This window comes from Penaeus vannamei, chromosome 40, assembly GCF_042767895.1.
Source record: "Penaeus vannamei isolate JL-2024 chromosome 40, ASM4276789v1, whole genome shotgun sequence".
In the NCBI taxonomy this organism is placed as follows: Eukaryota; Metazoa; Arthropoda; class Malacostraca; order Decapoda; family Penaeidae; genus Penaeus; species Penaeus vannamei.
In genome coordinates this window covers 3011806-3029305 of record NC_091588.1, presented here as the reverse complement: position 1 = coordinate 3029305, position 17500 = coordinate 3011806, and the positions used below count along the sequence as shown (strand labels likewise).

Below are 17500 nucleotides of genomic sequence, written 5' to 3'. Positions count from 1 at the left end.
TCTTTCCTTTCCTCTCCCTCTTTTCCTTTTCCTTCCCACCTTCCTTACTTCCACTTATTTCCTCCCTTCCCTACCCTTTCCTCCCTCCCCTTCTCTTCCCTTCCTTTACCCTTCCCCTCCCCTCCCTTCCCCTGCCTTCACCTTCCCTTCCCCTTCCCCTCCCCTCCCTTCCCTCCCTCCCTTCCTTTCCCTTCTTTCCCCTACCCCTCCCTTCCTTCCCCTACCCCTCCCCTTCCCTCTCCCCTCCCCTTCCCATTCCCTCCCCTTCCCTCCCCCTCCCCCTTCCCCTTCCCTTCCCTTCCCCTTCCCCTTCCCTCTCTCCTTCCCTTCCCCTTCCCTTCCCTCCCCTTCCCCTCCCTCCTTTCCCTTCCCCTCCCTCTTACCTTCCTCTCCCATCCCTTTCCCCTTCCCCTCCCCTTCCCCTTCCCCTTCCCTTAACCCTTCCCTCCCTCTTACCTTCACCTTCCCCTTCCCCTTCCCCTTCCCCTTCCCCTTCCCTTCCCTTCCATCCACCCCCTTCCCCTTCCTCTCCCCTTCCCCTTCCCCTTCCAATAGCAGGGGAACCAGCGCGGGAGTTTATAGCGAAAAAAAGTTTGATTTTGTTTTGTATTTTGTGCTTTATTGGAATAGTTTGTCGTGAATTGGTTTGAACTGGAGAGGTTTATGGCCGGTTGGGGGGGAGGAGGGGGGTTGGAGGGGGTGGGAGGGAGGGTGAGGGGGTTGGAGGGGGAGGAGGAGGAGGAGGGTATTTCATTTAGTAAATCATGTGCTTGCGCTCTCTTTCTCTCTCTCTCTCTCTCTCTCTCTCTCTCTCTCTCTCTCTCTCTCTCTCTCTCTCTCTCTCTCTCTCTCTCTCTCTCTCTCTCTCTCTCTCTCTCTCTCTCTCTCTCTCTCTCTCTCTCTCTCTCTCTCTCTCTCTCTCTCTCTCTCTCTCTCTCTCTCTCCCTCTCTCTCTCCCTCTCTCTCTCCCCCTCTCTCTCTCTTTCTCTCTCTCTCCCTTTTAATGCAGAAAAAATTGAAGCTTATATCAAACCACATTTGACTTTTCAAACCCCTTATATGCATATTATCAATCAGAACAATTTTACTTAAAAAAAGAAGAAAAAACGAAAATCCTTTAAAAATAAACGTTTGGGGGGGGGGATAGGAAGGGAAGGAGTGGAAGAGAGAGAGAGAGAGAACGAGAACGAGAACGAGAACGAGAACGAGAACGAGACAAAAAGAAAGAAAGAAAGAGAGACAGAGATAGATACAGATGAAAAACACCGCAAAAGAAAAAAAAGAAAAAAAAAGAGACAGGGGGGAGGAGAGAGAGAAGAAGAAGAAGAAAGAAGAAGAAGAAGAAGAAGAAGAGAGAGAGAGAGAGAGAGAGAGAGAGAGAGAGGGAGAGAAATAGTCGAAATGAAGCCCGCGAGAGAGGAATTACGGCCGCACTTCGATCAAATGGTCATGTGGCTTATTTTTCGCTATAATTATTTGGACGTAACGAGCGGCACCAAAAACAGGAGCCTCCAAAATGGAAGCGCGATTTGAGGGATTGTGTCGGTGTTGGTCGGTGCTTAGGTGGGTCGGGGTGCTTAGGTGGGTTAGGGGTGGGTTGGGGGTGGGTCGGGGGTGGGTTGAGGGTGGGTCGGGGGTGGGTTGGGGGTGGGTCAGGGGTGGGTTAGGTGGGTTGGGGTGGGTCGGGGTGGGTTAGGGGTGCTTAGGGGAGTAGGGGTGGGTTGGGGTTGGGTTGGGGGTGGGTTGGGGTGTTTAGGTGGGTCAGGGTGTTTAGGTGGGTCGGAGGTGGGTTGGGGTGGGTTGGGGGTGGGTTAGGGGGTGGGTTAGGGGTGGGTTGGGGGTGGGTTGGGGGTGGGTTGGGGTGCTTAGGTGGGTCGGGGGGGGATAACAGGGCCGCCGTTTCGGATGTTGGGTTATTATGTCGGTGTTATGAAGTGTTTTGTTTGTTTTGTTGCTTCGCTTTCGTCTTTCTCTTCTCCTTTTCTCTCGCTTCTTCCTTCCTTCGTGTTTTTTTTTCTTACTCTGAGCCTTCCCCTGATTCATTTTCTTCTTTTTCCTCCTCCTCCTCCTCCTCCTCATTTCTCCCCTTTTTTTCCTTCTTTCCCCCTATTCCTTCCTCCTCCTCCTCCTCCCCCTCCTCCTTTCCCCCTCTTCCTTCTTCTTCCTCCCCTTCTTCCCTCTCTCTCCCCTTCCCTCATCCGGACAGCAAAATCCATCACCTTTTCCCTTTAGTCGGGGTTGGCGCGCGCTCACCCCCGCACGCGCTCTCTCTGTCTTTAGACCTATTCTCTGTCTTCTCTCCCTCTCTCGTTTTGTTCTCTCTTTTGGGGTGGAGAGGGGGAGGGGGAGAGGGAGAGGGAAGAGAGAAGAGGGAGAGGGATAAGAAAAGGGAGAGGGATAAGGAGAAGGAAAGGGAGAAGCAAGAGAGAGAAAAAGAGAAAGAGAGAGAGAGGGAGGGAGGAAGAGAGAGAGATATAAAAAATTTTAGACAGAGAGAAAGAGAAAGAGAATGAGAATAAGGCAGAGAGAGACCAAGAAAGAGAAAGAGAGAGAGAGAGAGACCGAGAAAGAGAAATAGAAATGAGAATAAGGCAGCAGAGAGACCGAGAAAGAGAAATAGAAATGAGAATAAGGCAGAGAAAGACCGAGAAAGAGACCGAGAAAGAGAAATAGAAATGAGAATAAGGCAGAGAGAAAGAGAAAGAGAGAGAGAGAGACCCAGAGACCCAGCCTCCGCCTCCGCCTCACACCCCGACGTATTCATGAGGGCGAGAATGAGAACGGAGGTTTGGCGAGATCGATTAATCTTGGCCTATCATTAAAGCTCCGTGACAGTTGCGAGGGGCGAGATCTGAGCCTAAAATTTTACTATTATGAAAACTCGGGGGTTGGGGTAAAAAGGGGAGGAGGGAGAGGGGAGAGAGGGAGAGAAGGGGGAGGGAGAGGGAGGGGGAGAGGGGAGGGTGAGGGGAGGGGGAAGGAGGGAGGGAGGGTGAGGGGGAGGGAGAGAGGGGTTGGAGGGTGAGAGGGTGAGGGGAAGGAGGGAGAGAGAGGGGAGAGAGGGAGAGGGAAGGAGGGAGGGAGAGAGAGGGAGAGAGAGGGGAGGAGGCACTGATAGGACTAGCAAGGTGACAGTATCGCTCATTTTTTTCATTCATTTATTTTTTCCCCCCTTTCTCTCTCTATCTCCCTTTTTGCTCTTGTATAGAGGGGGGGGGGGGGAAAGTGATGTTTTGTTGTATGAGGTGAGAGGGGGAGAGGGGGATGAGGGGGTGGGGGGGAAGGAGGGCGAAATGATGATGTTTCTTTGTGTGTGGAAAGCGAGGGGGCATACCACGGGGACGCTGTGGTATGAGGGAAGAAAGGAAGAGAGGAAGAATAGAGAAAAGGAGAGATGAAATGAATCGAGAAAGGAAAAAAAGGAAGATAGAGAGAATGAGGAAAAGGAGAGATGGGATAAATCGAGAAAGGAAGAGAGAAAGAATGAAGGAGAGGAGAAATGGGATAAATCGAGAAAGGAGGGAAGAAAGGAAAGAAAGGAATAGAGATAGAATGGAGAGGGGAGATGAGATCCATCGAGAAGGGAGGGAAGAAAGGAAAGAAAGGAAGAGAGAAAGAATGAAGAGAAGGAGAGATGAGATGAATCGAGAAAGGAGGGACTAAAGAGAGGGAAGGAAAATAGGAGGATGGGAAAGGAGAAAGGAAGAAAAGAAAGTAGAAAAGAGGAAATAAATAACAGTAGATAGGGTAGGTACGAAAGGAAGAAAGACCGATAGATAGAAACGAAAGAAAGAAAAGTAGATATGAAAGAAAGAAAGAAAGAAAAATAGATAGGAAGGAACAAAAAAAAACGAAAAAACGTAAGAAAGAAAAGTAGATAGGAAGGAACGAAAAAAAACGAAAAAAAACGAAAAAACGTAAGAAAGAAAAGTAGATAGGAGAGAAAAAAAACGAAAAAACGTAAGAAAGAAGAGTAGATAGGAGTGAACAAAAAAAATAAACGAAAAAAACGAAAAAAACGAAAAAACGTAAATTTTCCTTTTCGTCGCTCGGATATCTAATCATAACGATCGTGATGGTAACTCCACTCCTCGCCTGAACGGGAAATGCCACGGCTTTTGCGCTGCCGAGAGAAAGAGAAATGTTGTTATGCTAATGAAAGACGAGGCTGTTTTTTTTTTTTTTTTTTTTTTAGCGTCGATGATGGGAAATTTGTAACTTTTTTTTCGTAAAATTTTCTGTAAATTTGTGTTTTTTGTATTTTTTTTTTTTTTTGTCTTTTCCTCTTTCTCCTTCTCTTTTCCCTTTCTCCCATTCGCCTCCTTCCTCCCCTTTCTCTTCTTTCCTCCTCCTCCTCCCCTCTTTCCCTCTTTTTCCTTCCCCTTTTTCCTTCCCGCTTCCTTCTTCCTCCTCCCTCCTCCCTCCCTCTTCCCCCTTTCTCCTCCCTTTCCCCTCTTTTCCCCTTCCTTTTTCTCTCTTTCTCCTTCCCCTCCTTTCCCCTCCTCCCCACCTTCCCCTTTCTCCTTCCCTCACCCCCCACCCCTCCCCCTCCCCCTCCCCTTCCCCTTCCCCTTCCCCCTCCCACCCACCATCCCCACTCCCCCTCCCTTCCCCTTCACCCCCACCCACCCTCCCCTTCCCCACCCCCCACCCCCCCTTCCCCCTCCCCCACCAGCGCTCCTAAGAGCTAAACAGCCCAGGCTCATTTAGGCAAGTGCGTCCCTAATGAACATCCTGAGCCTAGAATATATATCAAATTTGTTTAAGACGCGAATAGGTTTTTTTTTTTTTTTTTTTGAGGTGTGTGCTCTGTCTGTCTGTCTGTCTGTCTGTTTGTCTGTCTGTCTGTCTGTCTGTCTGTTTGTCTGTCTGTCTGTCTGTCTCTCTCTCTCTCTCTCTCTCTCTCTCTCTTTCTCTTTCTCTTTCTCTCTCTGTCTCTGTTTCTCTCTCTCTCTGTCTCTCTCTCTCTCTGTCTCTCTGTCTGTCTGTCTCTGTTTCTCTCTCTCTCTGTCTCTCTCTCTCTCTGTCTCTCTCTCTCTGTATCTCTCTCTCTCTCTCTCTCTCTCTCTCTCTCTCTCTCTCTCTCTCTCTCTCTCTCTCTCTCTCTCTCTCTCTCTCTCTCTCTCTCTCTTTCTTTCTCTCTCTTTCTCCCTTCTTCAGAAATCATCATCTTCTACTATTACTTCTACATCTTTTTTTCTTCTTCATTTTCGTTTCCTTCTTCTTCTCCTCATACATCCTCCTCCTCTTCCTCCCTCCTGCTGACGCCTTTTCCCTCCCTACCCCCTCCACCCACCTCCCCCCACCCCGCTTCCTCCCTTACCCCTCCACCACCTCATCCACCCCCAACCCCCTTCCCCTCCCCCCTTCCCATTCCACCCCCTTCCACCCCTCCCCCTTCCCCTACCCCTCCACCCCATCCCCCCTTCCCCCACCTCCCCTCTTCCCCTTCCCTCCACCCCCCCACCCCCCTTCCGCCGCCGCCGCCTCTGCACCGCCGCTGTCAGCAGTAAGCCTCTTAGTGTAGTTGGCCGGGGCTTTGCCAAGCGGCTGACCAACGGACGAAACTTGATAGCGGGGGGGGAGAGAGAGAGAGAGAGAGAGAGAGAGAGAGAGAGAGAGAGAGAGAGAGAGAGAGAGAGAGAGAGAGAGAGAGAGAGAGAGAGAGAGAGAAGAGGAGGGAGGAGGAAGAAGAAAGAAAGAGAGAGATAGGAGAGAAAGAGAAAGAGAAAGAGAAAGAGAGAGAGAGAGAGAGATAGACAGACAGACAGACAGACAGACAGACAGACAGACAGACAGACAGACAGACAGACAGACAGACAGACAGACAGACAGAGAGAGAGAGAGAGAGAGAGAGAGAGAGAGAGAGAGAGAGAGAAGAGAAGAGAAATAGAGAGAGAGACAGAGATAAAGAGAGAGAGAGAGAGGAGAAAAAGAGCGAGCGAGGCAGAGAGCGAACCGCCAGAACCTCCGATGGTCCTTGCTGTGTATTGATAAACTCGAGCGGTTCCTCCAGCGGCTGCCATGCATAAGTTAATTAGAATATTCGCGTCGGCGGCGGGCGTGCGGGCGTGCGGGCGTGCGAGCGAGCGGGCGGGCGGCGAGGGCGGTGGGCGGGGTAGGCCGTGTCGCGCCGTCCGTGAACGCCCGCCGCGGGGGCGCCCTTGCAAACTCGGCACTGGAACTCTAATTACATATTATTAAATGTTGTTTTTCACAGCGAACAAAAGGCAGACGAAGGCGTGCAATTACCGCCATCCAGATTTCCAAGATTTATCTGCGAGGAACAATGGCGGCGCCGCGTCCGAAACCCCTTCGCGGGCGCCTCGGGGCCAAGCCGCGGCCGCAGCCAGCCGAACGGACGCCGATGCTACGCGAGAACATTTTTAACTCTCCGTCGGTTTGGCGGCGACGGACGGAAGGCGCCGGACTTATTTATTCCGGAGAGTCCGACATCCGCGCCGCTGTTTGCTGACGGGATTAATATCCATCGGCGGGCGGTGGGCGGTGGGCGGGTGGGCGTGCGGGCGCGATTCGCTGGTAAGGGAGGGCCGACGCGGAGGGAGGGGAGAGGAGGGGAGAGGGAGAGAAAATGGGAGAGAAGGAGGAGAGGGGGAAAAGGGGGAGAGAAGGAGAGGGATAAGATGGGAAGGAAGGAGAGGGAGATAAAATGGGAAGGAAGGAGAGAGGGACAAAAAAAAAAGGGAAGAGAAGGAGAGAGTGAGAAAAAGAGGAGAGAATGAGAGAAAAAGTGGAAGGGAAGGAGAAAGGGACCAAAAAAAGGGCGAGAAGGAAAATCATAACAGAAAGAAAACCACGAGAGAGAGAGAGACAAAAAAAAAAAAAAAAAAAACTAAGAAGAAAGAGAAGAGAACTCAGGGAAAGAGAGGGAAAGAGAGGGAGAGGAAGAGGAAGGAGGGAGAAAGGTGGAAGGAATAGCCACCGGTGCCGAGTGTCAACAAAAGCGCCGTCTGATGCGCCAAGGTGTCCCCTCCCCCCCTTCCCCCCATCCCCCCCCTCCTTCCCCCCCCCCCCTAGGTGTCGAGTGTCGAGTGTCGATGCCTTGACAGCTCTTGACTGGCCTGTCGACGGCGATCGTGAGGGGTCGAGCGTCTTCCGCCCATGCCGCTGATAAATATTTTTAATTTATTTTATTTTATTTTTTTATAGATTTTTTTTCTCTTTGTTTCTGTTAGTTCTTTCGCTGATCGTTTTTTTGTGTCATTGTTATTATTGGTTTTGTTAATGTTATTATTACTATTATTATTATTATCATTATTATTATTATTATTATTATTATTATTATCATTATGATTATTATTATTATCATTATTATTATTATTATCACTATTATCATTATTATTATTATTATTATCATTATTATCATAAAAATTATTATTATCATCACTATTATTATTATTATTATTATTATTATTATTATTATTATTATTATCATTATCATTATTATTATCATTATCATATTTATTATCATCATTATCATTATCATTATCATTATCATTATCATTATCATTATTACTACCATTTCACGGGCTGAGGAGGGCAAATGGTCGCGCTCGATCTCCAAAAAGCCTTTTCGAAACACAACAAAAGCTTCGGCGTGATTTGTCAAGTGCGACGGGAACACGAGCGGCCAGGAAATAAATTATTAAGAATGGAGTCCAGGATGAGTTATTTAAGGGGTCTTGTGTCCAAATAGTTTACTCTCTTTCGCTCTCTTATTCTCGTTCTCTCTCTGTCTTTGGGTCTTTCTCCTTTTTTCTCTCTTTCTCCATCTTTCTTTCTTTCTGTTTTTTTTTTCTCTCTTCTCTCTCTTCTCTTCTCTCTCTCTCTCTCTCTCTCTCTCTCTCTCTCTCTCTCTCTCTCTCTCTCTCTCTCTCTCTCTCTCTCTCTCTCTCTCTCTCTCTCTCTTTCTTTCTTTTCCTCTTTCATACCCACATCCTGCCTTCCTTCCTTCCTTCCTCCCTCCGCCCTTCCCTCCTTCCCTCCCTCCCTCCCTCCCTCCCTCCTTCCCTTTCTACCCCTATCCTCCCCCCCCCCTCCCTCTGCAATCACCCCAACAGTTCGGCTTGACAGTTGACACCCTCCATCCCGCATTTACACATGAAAGACAGCTGTTCTACGGGTGTCAGGTTCAGGCAGCACGTGTGCGAGTTACCCCTTTATATACGGCAACAAAAAACGGGGGGGGTCATGAAAGAGAAAACGGGATTTTCGTTCTCATTCTCTCACTCTTTCTTTTCTCTTTCTCTTTCTCACACGATTCGGGGGCATAATGTGACATCGGAGTGCGGTCAGAGAGCAAGGGGAAAAGAGGATTAGGGATTAGCTGCTTAAAATGGGAGGGGGGGGAGGGGGGGTGTTTTAAATCCAATCGGGGAGTCAGTGGAGTTGAGTGTTTATGATTGGGGAAGGAGGGTGGGGGGGAGGGGAGGGGGAGAAAGGAGGGGAGGAGGGAGGGAGAGGAGGTAGAAGGGTTAGGGTAGGGTTGAGTGAAAGGGGGAAGGGGGAGGAGGAGGGGGGTGGAGGTGGGGGCTTAGGGGTAATAACAACATGTTCTTGCCGTTAATTGATCATTATTTCGGATCGTTAATTAGCTGTTAGGTTGTTTGGACACCGCGGCGAGACGGGGTAAGCTGAGCTGGTACACGAGGTTTTTTTTTTTCTTTGTTTTTTTTTTGTTTTTCTCTCTCTCGCTTTCTCTCTCTCTCTCTTTCTCTTTCGGTCTCGGTCTCTCGGTCTCGGTCTCGCTCTCTCTCTCACTCTCTCTCTCTCTCTCTCTCTCTCTCTCTCTCTCTCTCTCTCTCTCTCTCTCTCTCTCTCTCTCTCTCTCTCTCTCTCTCTCTCCCTCACCTCCCTCCCTCCCTCCCCTCTCCCTCCCCTCCCTCCCCCCCTCCCTCCCCAACTTCCAACATTCCCGAGAGTAAATGACTATCAATAATAATAAAAAAAAAAAGTTTCCACAATAAAATATCAAATTGATCAATCATGATAAAATATCCAATTCTTATTAAAAAAAAAAAAAAAAAATATTAAGAGACACGAAGCCAAGTTCGAACGAGGCCGCCCCGCCCGTGTCCGAGTCCGAATCGGTCCCCCGGTCGAGAGATTAAAAAAAAAAAAAAAAAAAAAAAAAATGGGCGCCGCAGTTGAGATGTTGAGGCGGCGATTGCAAACACGCCCGCGATTGAGCTCTGATTCACAACCCCCCAAGCAACGGCCATGGGGGAGGGTCGTGGTTTTGGTCCTGAGGTGGAGGCAAGCACATGCTTTCTCTCTCTCTTTCTCTTTTTGTTTTTGTTTTTTTCTTTTTCTTTTTCTTTTTCTTTTTTTCTTTCTTTTTCTTTTTCTCTGTCTCTGTCTCTGTCTCTGTCTCTGTCTCTGTCTCTGTCTCTTTCTCTTTCTCTTTCTCTTTCTCTTTCTCTTTCTCTTTCTCTTTCTCTTTCTCTGTCTCTGTCTCTGTCTCTGTCTCTGTCTCTGTCTCTGTCTCTGTCTCTGTCTCTTTCTCTTTCTCTTTCTCTTTCTCTTTCTCTTTCTCTGTCTCTGTCTCTGTCTCTGTCTCTGTCTCTGTCTCTCTCTCTCTCTCTCCTTCCTTCCTTCCTTCCTTCCTTCCATCCTTCCTTCCTTCCTTCCTTCCTTCTTTCCTTCCTTCCTTCCTCCCTTCCTCCCTTCCTCCCTTCCTTCCTTCCTTCCCTCCTTCCCCCTCCAAGAGAGAGAGAGAGAGAGAGAGAGAGAGAGAGAGAGAGAGAGAGAGAGAGAGAGAGAGAGAGAGAGAGAGAGAGAGAGAGAGAGAGAGAGAGTAAGAAAGAAAGAGAGAGAGAGAGAGGGAGCGAGCGCAGAGTTCGGCCAATTTACTGGTCTCGCTGTGTTGAGGCGAGCACATACATCACTCTGCTTATCATGCCTGCCAGATACCACCTCATCCGCAAGAATTCCTTCTCTCTCTCTCTCTCTCTCTGTCTTTCTCTCTCTCTCTCTCTCTCTCTCTCTCTCTCTGTCTCTTTCTCTTTCTCTTTCTCTGTGTCTTTTCTCTGTCTCTGCCTCTGTCTCTGTCTCTTTCTCTGTCTCTTTATCTTTCTCTCTCTCTCTCTCTCTCTCTCTCTCTCTCTCTATTTCTCTATTTCTTTCTCTCTCTCTCTCTGTCTCTTTCTCTTTCTCTCTCTTAGTCTCTGTCTCTTTCTCTGTCTTTCTGTCTGCCTTTCTGTCTGTTTCTCTGTCTCTCTCTCTCTCACTCACTCGGTCTCTCTCTCTCTCTCTCTCTCTCTCTCTCTCTCTCTCTCTCTCTCTCTCTCTCTCTCTCTCTCTCTCTCTCGTTCTTTTGTTCTTTTTCCCTCTCTCTCTCTGTTTCTCTCCATCTCCCACTTCCTCTTTCCTCTCCCTCTTCCTCTCTCCTCTCCCTCTTCCTCCACATATTCCAAAAATCAATAGAATATTCTTTAATGAAATGAGGACACGTATGAACATCAAATTCGCTTCGAAACAATGCGTTGTCTTTGTCTTAAAACAGAATTAAAATACACCTTTATAGATTGACAGGAAAACTCTTGTGGAAGTCTACGGAGTTTTGTAGCCACGTTTCACATGTAACTTACCCCTTTCTGCACCGCCTTCAATATATAATGATGTATAGGATAATGTTATGGCTATGCTCCGTATGGGTATGCTCTGCTGTATGGTGAATAAAGGAGGCGGATTGAATTGGGAAAAGCTCTCGTGTTTCTCCAAGCTCTTGGTATGGGAATTGTGTTAATATAGTTCGAAGTTACTTTTAAAAAGATATATATATATATCGCCTTTCTTAAGCTTTTGAAATGCCATAAGAGGTGACAGGAAGTAAGGGGTTTTGTTACTATAAATAGAAGTCACTTGCGATTTCATGTCGTGTTACTATACATAGAAATCGCTTGCAATCTCATGTCATGGATAAGTAAAGCGCAATGTCAATGGAGTAGATAGAAGGAGATGGAGGAGAAGGGAATAAAGTGGAGCAGAGGAAACGCGGAGAAGTATTGCCCCCTCTGCGCTAATATTTCAGCGGCGGGCTAATAAAGGAATCAATGTGCAGCGAGCTAGTGTAATAACAGCTTATCCAGGGCCTACCGTAGTCTCCCCTGCCTGCCTCCTGTCCCCTCTCTCTCTCTCTCTCTCTCTCTCTCTCTCTCTCTCTCTCTCTCTCTCTCTCTCTCTCTCTCTCTCTCTCTCTCTCTCTCTCTCTCTCCTATTCCCTCCTTCGCCCTCTCTCGCCTTCTTTCTTGTTCTTCCTGATTTATCGCTTTTCTTCTCCTCTTCCTTTTCTCGTCGCTTTTTCTTTCTCCCCTTCCTTCTCTCTCTCTTATTCCGTTCTTTCTGTCCTTCCTTCTCTCCTTTCTTGCTCTCTCCGCTTCCTCCTTCTCCTCCTCCGTCTCTCCCTCTTTCTCTCCTTCCTCACTGTTCCCCCACTTCCTCCCTCTCCTTCTCTCCTTCCTTGGTTCTCCCCGCTTCCTTCCTCCCCTCCTTTTTAACGCCTCCCCTCTCGTCGTCCCCCTCCCCTCCCCCTTCTCCCCTCTCACCCTCTCACCCCCACCCCCCGGGATCAGCAACACCCCCGAGGCATCCAAATTGCTCGCGTGCCAGCCTGGGTCACCCTCGAGGGCTCAAGGGCGAGGTCGTTTCGGAGGACGACGAGAGACTCAGGTAGAATCCGCTAGTTCCTTTGGCTAGGAGTGCCTCTCGTGGCTCTCCCTGGACCCCGAGGTGCCAGCTGAGGGTCACTGGGGAGAGGGTAGGGCGGGGGGTGAAGGGGGACGGGTGGGGGGTTGATTAGATGGGGGAGAGGGGAGGGGAGGAGAGGGGGTTAGATGGAGGAGAAGGGAAGGGAGACGGGGGTGTTTCAAGGGGCAGAGGGAGGGGAGGGAGTAGAGCCCCTTCCCCCCCCCCCCCCGTTTGACATTGAGCCCCCTTGGTAATGGAGATAATCAAAGGCTGTTGGAGGAGGAGCCAGAGGTCGGCCTCCGGTGGCGAGAGTGGGGGGTGGGGGGTGGGGGGGAGGCACATTGCCATCGCGTTATCCCAGCTGCGCCACCTGATCTCCCTGGCACCAGCTGATTATCTTGCTTCGGTTCTCCTCCTCCTTTTCCTCCTCCTCCGCCGAATGCATCTGGGTCGAGGAGGCAAACGTCTGTGAGGGTGGTTTGTTTGTTTGTTTGTTTGTTTGTTTGGTTGCGATTATGTGTACCTGTTGGTGTTTTTTTTTCTATTTTTTCCTCTCTCTCGTTTTGACTTTTCATTTCTCTTTCCTTCCAGCTTTCTTACTCTCCTCTTCTCCCCTCCCTCATCCCCTCCCCTCCCTCCTTCCCTCCCCTCCCTCCATCTCTCCCTCCCCTCTCTCCTCCCCTCCTCCCTTCCCCTCCCTCCCTCCCTCCTTCCCTCCCCTCTCTCCTCCCCTCCCTCCATCTCTCCCTCCTACTTCCCTCCCCTCCCTCTTCCCCTCCCCAGCCTCTCCCCAAGTCGTTAGCCACCGTCGTGATTTCCCCTCCCCTGGGGCGTCCCCGCTGTCGATAATTCCAGTCATTCCCAGATGGAACGCCCGATTCCAGGGGAACACTCGTCGCTGCCTCCTCAGCCTCCTCTCTCCCCGCTTCCTTCCTTCCTTCCTTCTCCGCTTCCTCTTCGTTCTTCGTTTTTAAACATTTCTTTATCTTTATTCTGCTCTTTTCTTTCCCCTTTCTCCTTTCTCCTTCTACACCTCCTCTTCTTCATTTATATCTCTTTCCTTCTCCTTTTCCTGTTCCTCCTCCTCCTTCCACCTCCATCCTCCTCCACCTCCACCACCTTCCTCCTCCTCCACCTTCCTCCTCCTCCTCCTTCCTCCTCCCCTCCTCCACCTCCTCCTTCCTCCTCCTCCACCTCCTTCCTCCACCTCCCCCTCTTTCTCCTCCTTCCACCTCCTTCCTCCTTCCTCCTTCCTCCTTCCTCCAACTTGATTCCTGATTTTAGATTCCCGACTCCTTCATTCCCGGAAGGAATAAGGGCCATTGGTGTCACCAGATTCAGTGGTCAGCAGGATTCGCTGATGAAGGCTTTTTGTCCCCCTTCTCTCTTCTCTCTCCTCTTTTCTTCCATTTCTTCTTCTTCTTCTTTTCGTTTTCTTCTATTTCTTCTTGTTGTTTTCGTTTTCTTCTTCTTTTATTTTATGTTATTTTTTACTATTTTCTTTTTCTTTTTCTTTTTTTTCCTTTTCCTCCTCCTTTTTTTATTTTTTCTTCTCTTTCTCGTGTTTACTCTCTCTTCTATTTTCTCTTTTTCTCTTCGTCTGTTCTCTTGCTTATATTTATCTCTTTGTGTCTTCCGTCTGGGTGGGGGTTGAGGGTGGGGGTGGGGGAGAGGGGGAAGGGGGAAGGAGGATGGGGAAGAGGAAGTGGGAGAAGGGGGAAAGGAGAAGGGGGAAGAAGGATAGCGAGAAGGAGAAAGGGGAGAGGAGGATAGGGATAGGGAGAAGGAGAGAAGGGGAGAGGAATGGTGGGAGGTTGTCGGGTAAGGGAATGGGGGAGAAGGAGAGAAGGATTAGGGGAGGGAGGAGGAGAGGAGGAGGAGGAGGAAGAGCTCGTCGTGGGCGGGGGTGGGGAGAGAGGGAGGTGGGGGGTGTGTGGGGGGGGTTGCGCGGGCGGCGGGCGGCGTCGCTTGGAATCCCGGATTGTTCGGATTTGGTCGTCCCGCATTCCCGATATCCGTGGATTTATTCCTCCTTATCCGCGGGATTTCGGTATCTGTTACAGAAATTCGGAAGGGAAAAGAAAATGGCTGATCCGAGATAGAGATAATTGCGGTACTATCTCACTCGCTCCTTCCGCCGCGCCTCCTCCTCCTCCTCCTCCTCCTCCTTGGCTTCCTCCTCCTCCTCCTTGGTTTCCTCCTCTCCTCCTCCTTGGCTTCCTCCTCTCCTCCTCCTCGGCTTCCTTCTCCTCCTCCTTGGCTTCCTCCTCCTCCTTCTCCTTGGCTTCCTCTTCCTTCTCCTCCTCCTTGGCTTCCTCCTCCTCCTTCTCCTTGGCTTCCTCTTCCTTCTCACTCCTTCTCGGCTTCCTTCTCCTCCTCCTTGGCTTCCTCCTCCTCCTCCTCCTTCTTCTTATTCTTGTTATTCTTCTTGTTCTTCTCCTCTTCCCCCTCCTCCTCGGCTTCCTTTTCCTTCTTCTTGTTCTTCTTCTTCTTCTACTCCTCCTTTTCGATCTTCTCCATTTCCTTCCTCTCCTTCTCCTCCTCCTTTTCATTTTCCTTCTCCTCTTTTTTCTCCTCCTCCTCCTCCTATTCGTTTCTTTCTCTCTCTTTCCCTTTCACTCTCCATTCCCCCCCTCTCCCTCACCGACGCCCTTTTATCCCCTCCTCTCCTTCTCCCCTCTTTCTCCATCTCTCCCTTTCACTCTCCATTTTCCCTCTCCCTCCCTCTCCATTTCCCCCTCTCCCGCACCGCCGCCCTTTTATCCCCTCCTCTCCTTCTCCCCTCTTTCTCCCTCTCTCCCTTTCACTCTCCATTTCCCCTCCCCTCCCTCTCCCCTCGCCCTCCCTCTCCCCTCGCCCTCCCTCTCCCTCTCCCCTCTCCCTCCCTCTCCCCTCGCCCTCCCTCTCCCCTCGCCCTCCCTCTCCCCTCGCCCTCCCTCTCCCCTCGCCCTCCCTCTCCCGCCGTGGCACCTCCAGTAGGGAACTCAACTGGCCTGGAAAATTAAGTCCAAGGCAGGGTGCGTGCGTGTGTTTACGGGTTGATGGAGGAGCGTGTTCTCTCTCTCTCTCTTTCTCTCTCTTTCTTTCTTACTTTCTTTGGTTCTTTCTCTTTTTTCTGTCTCTTTATATATATCTTTCTCTTTCTTTCTTTCTTTCTTTTTCTCTTTTTCTCTTTTTCTCTTTCTCCCTTTTTATGTTTTTCTCTATTTCTTTCTCATCTCTTTTTCTCCCTTTTCTTTGTCTCCTTCTCATTCTCTCTCACTTTCATTTACTATTTTTCCTTCTCCTCCTTCTTCTTTCTTTCACTCTCTCTCTCTACCCCCTTTCTCACTCTCACTCACTTTCATTTTCTCCTCCTTCTTCTTCCCCTCCACCTTCTTTCTTCCCCTCCACCTTCTTTCTTCCCCTCTTTCTTTCTTCCCCTCTCTCTCTCTCTTCCTCCTTTCTCACTCTCACTCACTTTCTCTGGATTGCGGACGAGAGCGCCACTCTCTCTGGAATACCCTTAGGCTTTCGAGTTGGGGGGAGTGGGGAGAGTGGGAGGGGGCGGGGGCGGGGGCAACAGGCGGAAGGGGGTTGGGGTGGGGGGGGAGGAGAGGCTTGGACGGTGTGCAGTGGGACGAGAAATGTGTCTTTCGTGCATACACTAGAGTACGTGTTTGCTTTTGGTGGAGTGTTTGTTATTGAGGGAAGAGAGGGAAAGAGAGAGGGAGAGAGAGAGAGAGTGAGAGAGAGAGGGAGAGTAGGAAAGAATCTTTTATATATGTATATACGTTTCTCGTGTTTATCCATACCAGAAGCAGATAAAAAGGAAGAAAGAAAAGAAAAAGAAGATATACTTTCGATTCATAACCCCCACCCACTCCAAAAATAATAATGAATAGATAAAAAAAAAATAAGCATATAAAAAATAAAATTAATGAATAGATAAAAATAAAAGAATAAACGAATAAATCAAACAAAAATAAAGACAAACAAGCCAAATCAGAGAAATCAAACAAAAAAAACAAAATCCAGAGTTTAGATTCTCTCTCTCTCTCTCCCCCATTACACTCCTCCCCCCCCCCCCCCGCCGCCGCCCCAGGAACGAGCCAAGAGGCGGGATTCGGTGCAAAAGTAAAGAGTCCCCCCACCCCCCGCCCCCGCCCTTCGCCCCCCGCCCCCTCCCCCCTGAAAAACGCCCACGGAAGGGTCAGCCATCGGGGCCGCCCGCCTTGGGACTCTGGTGGGCCGGAAAATGGGCGGCCGCCAGTCTGGAAGTGATGGGGGAGGCGAGCCACGCGCGAGGTGGGGAGAGGGGGTGGGCGGTAGGGGTAGGAGAGGTAGGGGTGGAGGGTGGGGAGGGGAGGGGATAGAGGGTGAGGGTTTTTTAAGGGGAGAGAGGGAGGATGGAGGGAGGGGGTGGAGGTGGGAGGGAAGGAAGGGGGGGGTTAGAGGGTGAGGGTTTTAAGGGAGGCGGGGGTGAGGTTAAAGGAAGGAGGGAGGGAGGGGTTCTTTAAGGAAGGGAAGGGAGAGAATTAGAGAGAGGGAAGGGGGATTAGAGAGAAGGAGAAGGAGGGAAGGATGGGTAAGAGAAAAAAGAGAGAGAAAAAGAGAGGGAAGGAGAAAGCTAGAGAGATAGAGACAAGAGAGAAACCTCCCCCTTCAGGACACGCCCGCATGGGAGGGAGGGGTTCCGCGCCCTTACCGCCCCCTTATGTAGGCTCAGGTCCCTCCCCTCCCTTCCCCCTCCCCCCTCTCCCCTCCCCCTCTCCCCTCCCCCCCCTCTCCCCTCCCCCCCTCTCCCCTGAGGTCCCTAACTAGGGCTGATCTCCTCTTTCAGCGATGTTTATTATCCCCAATTTCCAGGGATGTCATTTGCCTCGAGAGATAGAAAGGGGAAAAAAAATGTGTATATATATAGTGATACGTCACGGGGGGGGGGGGGAGGAGAGGGAGGGAAGGGAGAAAGGATAGGCAGCGGGATGTTCAAAAGTTCTGAACAAGTAACAAGAAAGTTGTTGGCTCAATGTGTTCCCTTTCTGTGATAAGACGAAGGTCGTAAAATGGCTTTTTTTTTTTTTTTTTTTTTTTTTTTTTTTTTTTCTCTCTCTCTCTCTCTGGAAACCAAACAGTGTTCAGAGAGAGTGAGAAAACGTATCCGATTTCTGAACAAGATTTTGAACAGCGATTCTTGACGTATATATATGGTGGTGAACATGTTCTTTCGTGGCTCTTTCGGGCGTATTGAACACTTCCCCTGTGGCTCTTTCAGTCCAGTTCAGTTCCTCTCCGCTTCCTTGAACTTTTGAACAAGATTTAGACTTAGTATTAAAACGTAGATGTTAATTTTGAACTTGGTCGGACTTTTTTTTCTTTTCTTTTTTTTTTTTTGAGATTAGAAAAAAAAAATTAGAACGACCAAGTTTTTTTTTTAGTTTGTATATCATGTTCTTGTGTTCCTTTTTTATTGTTCTGATCTGATATACAATTACACTCAAGTGGTTCTATAAATATTTTTTATATGTTGTGGTTGTGTGTGTCATATATATATATATATATATATATATATATATATATATATATATATATATATATATATATATATATATATATATATGTTATGAAATTACAACTGCCTCCAAAGACATTGGTTTCTCATGCAATTTTGATTCATATTTAAAGAAGAGTAGATTTAAGCAATGATTATGATGATGATTATGATGATGATGATTATGATGATAATGAATAGATAAATAGATTAATTGATAGCTTATGGAAACAATGGTTGGAGGAAGTTCAGATGTCAAAT

General features: G+C 49.0%; 1 protein-coding gene across 11 annotated transcripts in view; it reads left to right on the top strand.

Moving 5' to 3' along the window:
- hth (Meis homeobox homothorax) overlaps window positions 1–17500 on the top strand; it is a 738118-nt gene that overhangs the window by 694236 nt on the left and 26382 nt on the right. The gene's annotated exons all lie outside the window — the stretch shown is intronic.